The sequence below is a fragment of the Crocuta crocuta genome, unplaced genomic scaffold (genome assembly GCF_008692635.1).
Source record: "Crocuta crocuta isolate KB4526 unplaced genomic scaffold, BGI_CrCroc_1.0 scaffold219, whole genome shotgun sequence".
NCBI lineage: Eukaryota > Metazoa > Chordata > Mammalia > Carnivora > Hyaenidae > Crocuta > Crocuta crocuta.
In genome coordinates this window covers 9,210,261-9,215,275 of record NW_027551572.1, presented here as the reverse complement: position 1 = coordinate 9,215,275, position 5,015 = coordinate 9,210,261, and the positions used below count along the sequence as shown (strand labels likewise).

Genomic DNA, 5,015 nt, shown 5'->3' with positions numbered 1-5,015 from the left:
GTGGGGGGGAGGGGGGGATGGGCATAGAGGAGGACACTTATGGGGATGAGCACTGAGTGTTATGTGGAAACTAATTTGACAATAAACTATTTGTAAAAAAAAAAAAAAAGAAACTCTGGGGCAGTGCCCAACAACCTGGGGGCTAATAAGTCTTCCAGAGGATTCTGCTGTGGCTAACGTGTTCGGGTCACTGACCTGGTCTATTTTGTTTTATACTGGACACTAGTCATCTCTCTTACACAAGGGTTTGGCTGTCTCCCACTATAGGCAGAAGCCAGGAGCAGAGGCTGCCCTCTGTTCCAATGAGAGGACAGAGAAAAGAAACAGATTCAATAACTATAGAGTGGTAGTGGCATCTCCCTGCCATTTGGTGTGGCCGTAGTCCTGAGGGACGACACCAGAGCTAGACGAGCCGTGGATCACAGCTCCTCAATACAGTGAGGGAATTGGTTATTGCAAGCAGTGGAGAGTTGAGGCCACATCCTTGAAGAAGCAGGAGCAGAGCGATGCCTTAAAAACTGAGTTCTCACTTCTTAGGACTATGTCATCCTGTTGTTATATTTGGAGGGATCATAAGCCACTAAAACAGAACTATCTTAAATATTACAGTAAATTTCCCCTTACATAGTCTTTATCTGACTTCCTCAGATACCTACCACCTCAAGGGTGTCAAGACACTCTGGTTTGTTCCAAAGTGTGGCTGACAAATTGCACTCTGAGTTCCCAGATATGGCTCAGTATAATGACTCTGTGGCCTGTGGGGAGGCGTGCCAGGGTGTTGCTCTGTGGGGCTGAAAACGAGCAATGGACACATCCCAAGAGTAAATATACGATGTTCATTTTCACTGCCTTGTAGAACTTTCTGCGTTATCCAGATTGCTTTGGTCTGCTAGACAGAATTCCGTATTCTAGATCTTTTCTAACATTCCAAGGTCTCCACTTCCCTGTGTATAATTCTCTTATGGCTCCAGGTTCGATGGTTAAGTAGATGCGAACTAAGATGTCTCCTGGTATGTTGGTCTCTTAGATGTAGGTTTCATTTCAACACTGCCGATCTAAAAGTACAAACACTGCTGGCTCAGGCTCCAGTAGATGTCTGTAGGAATAAGTCTTCCACAGGACCATGAAGGGAAGTGTAGCCAGGACAAAGTGTGGGAGAGGAGCATGAAGGATGTGGGACCCCAGAACCCTTGGCATGTGGTGGAGTCGTGGCATTGATGTCCCTCCTTACTTCAGGCAACCGTATTTCCCCTTCTGTTATGTTTTTGTGAGAAATTGAGGTTTTAAACAAAATTCCAAATAACCCTAATGAGGCAGCAATTTAGCCTGAATCGGTAATATTCTACATACATTTGCCTCACAGTGTGAACTGAGCAACCCTTCCCATCATGGGAAGGAACAGGCACTTCATTTGCTGCTTTTGGCTGAAGAGTTGTCCCATTTAAAAGAACAAACATGATTTCCCTAGGATGTAACTTTTAATGTGCTATGGTCAATTCTCAGACTAAGCTTTTATATCAGTCACTTGGCATTTTCCTCAGAGCCCACATGGAAACTTCACTGTCTCCATCCTACTGAATGCTCTGTGCAAAATACCACTGCATCAAAGAAGCCAAATGTCCTGAACTCCATGAGAGAAAACCACAGATGACACAGCTCCGGGACGGATCCCTGAACAGACTAGCTCTGAACCCCCAGTGCCTCTCTGCCCGGGGCCATCTCCAGGACAGTGCAGGGCCCAGAACAAATTCTACTCTCCACCCCCTAATCTTTCTCTATAAGGAAGATCAGCTTAAATGAATGTACAGCAAGGGGAGCAGAAAACCAGAAGATGGTCACACAAAGACACCATGACGCTGAAAGCGAGGACCAGGGTGAGCTACAAGAAGGAGACACAGACCCAGTGTTTCTCTGCGTGTGGGTCTATGAACTCCCGGGGTCTTTTGTTTGGCACTGGTTAGTTGACCTCGGCAGTGAATTTTGAAGCTGTTTGAGGCCCTTTCCTTCCCTGGGGACAAATAGTGTTGCTCTAAACTATGGAGTAACTCTTGGAGGATAGGATGAGCAAGACAAAAGCAAGCAACTTCTTTAAACTGCTTCCTGCTCCAACTTATTTCAAGACCAAAGAAAGACTTTGGTTCCCTTGGCTTTGTTGGGATCAGTCCATGGGAATTTCTGGACTCTGGGCAGAGCCAACCATAGAGGGCTCCCCCTGCCAGAATTCAGAGGCAAGAGAGATCCCTGAAGCCGCTCCTCATTGGGGTGGCTACTTGGAGTGGCCCACCAGTTGGGTATAGCCATAATTAGAATTCTGTGACCCATAACTAGGATGCATCACTCTGACACATCAGACCACTTGACCGCTTTTTTCTCCATCTCCCCCGACCCTTTTCTTTCCCCTTGTTTTTATATCTGTACCTCCTCCTGCTCTGATGGCTATTCACTATCATGGACACTTTTTCTGGGCATATCTTGGTTCCCAACCTAGGCTGAACAATTGTAGTGAGCTCTTTCACCACCAGGGTTTTCTGCAGCCCACAGGGGTGAATTCAAAACCACAGCTACTCTGATGAAGGCAACTGATTGACTATTTTATACTTTCTATCTTCCCCAAACCACATATCAAAAGTCATGTGGCAAAAGAGACATGTCAACGGTCTAAAGATCACCTTCCCCCCATACCCAGCCCTACCTTTTAGGTCCCAGGACCTGATGGGTTTCTACACCAGGGCGGGGTATGGGGCACACACATTTTGTGGCACTGCCTATGTCCAGCTCTGTGGCACAAGGCTCAGACTAGCCTCCAGGTGCCTCGTGGCTGCATTCCACTCCAGAGGAGGGAAGGTCATGCTGCTCTTAGCGACGAGGCTGCCCAATCCTCTTCTGCTGGGAGGGGAAGAATGGGAGTTTTGCATTCTGTCTCCCCAGCAGGTAAGACCTTTGTCCAAAGACCTCTGCCCTCTACTTCCCAGCCTCAAGCCCTTGTCCCTGGCTGCTCCTGATAGGCTCAGAACCTCACCAAGGTGTGCTTTCTCCTTTTATCAAAACTCTCTTCCCTCCTATCTTACTCCTTTCATTTTTTGTGTCTCTTCCCCTCACTCTCCCATCCCTCAGTAGAGTAGTGCCCCCTCAGTTTTTCTTACTCTCTAGCTCCCTCTCCTTCCAGGACATTCTACCTTTATACAAAATAGAATCATTAAACAAAGACTAGTAAATGAGAGAACGTTTCCAAACAGTGAATTCTATTATTTTAAATTCCAGAATAGTATCTGTGAGTCTAGTTCATTTTATTTCCAACATTTTGAAAAATTTCACATCTACCAAGAAGTTGCCAAAATGATATACAGAATACACCCAGACCCTTCAACCAGGTTCACTATGTGTACATTTTGCCATGTTTGTTTGCTCTTTCAGGGTATATATATTCATTCTTATTATGTTTCTTGTTGAGTTCTCCAAGAGAATGTTGCAAATATCGTAACCCTTTATTCCTAAATACTTCAACATGTATCTTGCAAGAGCAAGAGCATCCTTTCATACGACCACAACATAATTATCAAATGCAGAAAATGTTCTACTGGTACAAAACTACTATCTAGTGTCCCAGCCATGTGAATCTACTTAAATATTTGAAGGAAGAATCTGCATTTGGCTTTGATTTACATATTCTAAAAATAGGGTTTTATGACAGTTTCACCCAATTCCACATCAATAGAAATGGGTGGTGGCCTCAAAGAAATGCTTTTCCCCCTTCTTACTCCTTATTTCCCTTGTAAAGCATAGACACCACAAATAATATCTATCAACCAAAGGAATGTGGTTGATGAACTGTATTTTCAGCATGTTAAAGTCATTGAAAAAGTATGAGGGGTGGGGATGGTGTTCTATACCCACAAAGACCCGTGCCTAGTTTGGAGATAACTTCCAGAGCCCTTCCATGACATTTTGATATAATTTAATTTCCCGAGGACTCATATTTAGGGGCATAGCCCATCCAGCTTCTTCCAGGGATGTGTTTATAGCAGATAACCCATTCAGAATAAAAAGCAAGATGATGTTGAAAATGGAACCCATAGCTCTTTGTGTGTTTTTTTTAAAGGGGGAGGTTTGTGCTTATACATATGTCAACAAGGCAGCGTTGGTTTAAAAGCATCTGTATTCCGGCATCCCAGACAAACAGTTCTGCCCGACAACAGCTGAAGTCCAAGATTCGACTTGAGATTGATTGCACCAACCTGATTGGAATAAACCGCAAGAGATGCCTTCCTGGCCACTCCCCAAACCCAAACTGATGCCTCTGGAACTTGTACCTTCCCTTGGTTTGGTTGTCTCCCTGTGACATTAAGAGGACATCCAGTTTTTTTGCCAAAAAGGATTTGTCCTTTTTTATCTAGTCAGGAGAGGGCTTCAGCTATTTGCATTTCTGAATTGCTTAGCTGCCCAAGCATGCTCCGTGTGTGCTGTTTGAAATGTGTCATTGAGGCACGTGACTGCTGTTCTCAAGCTGATGTTGGACTTTCTCCAACAAATATGGATTATGTTAAAGTCGGTTCTGAATTGACGAGGCTATGTTAATAACTCCCAGATGGGCATCTCTGGGCTCTCCAGCAGGGAAATGCAGGCGGGCTACGGCGGGAGCAAGTGCTTGGCAGGTCCATCATTCCGTCATTAAAGGCCACATTATTACTTACAACTGTGCTTGCATGACAATGGCTGCGATGGGCCCAGCCTCACAGTCACTAGGAATTTGTGTTTAGGTAGATTGTTTTCCGGGTGGCGAAAAATATTTTATGAAATTTCCCTCTTCCTAGATCCAAATAGGATATTATGAGTGAGGAAAAGGGCAGGGNAGGTGCATCTATATGCTCTTCCTCAGAGACCGATAACGAGGCAGATATATGTCCAAGGATCTTCACGCAGAGGAGCCCTTGCTCAGTGGAGCAGCTTTTCTTCGTGCCTGTCCTGAGCTCGTGTCCTTCAGTGCCTACTTCCTGCCCTGAACGGTTCCAGTTGAA

The 5,015-nt window shown here is 45.1% G+C and overlaps 1 long non-coding RNA gene across 1 annotated transcript; it reads left to right on the top strand.

Moving 5' to 3' along the window:
* Positions 1-979: 979 nt before the first annotated feature.
* On the top strand, positions 980-4,328 carry LOC144220870 (uncharacterized). Its single transcript, XR_013331884.1, has 3 exons — positions 980-1,010; positions 1,542-1,874; positions 4,100-4,328. It is a non-coding gene; the product is annotated as an uncharacterized LOC144220870 (long non-coding RNA).
* Positions 4,329-5,015: the final 687 nt, after the last annotated feature.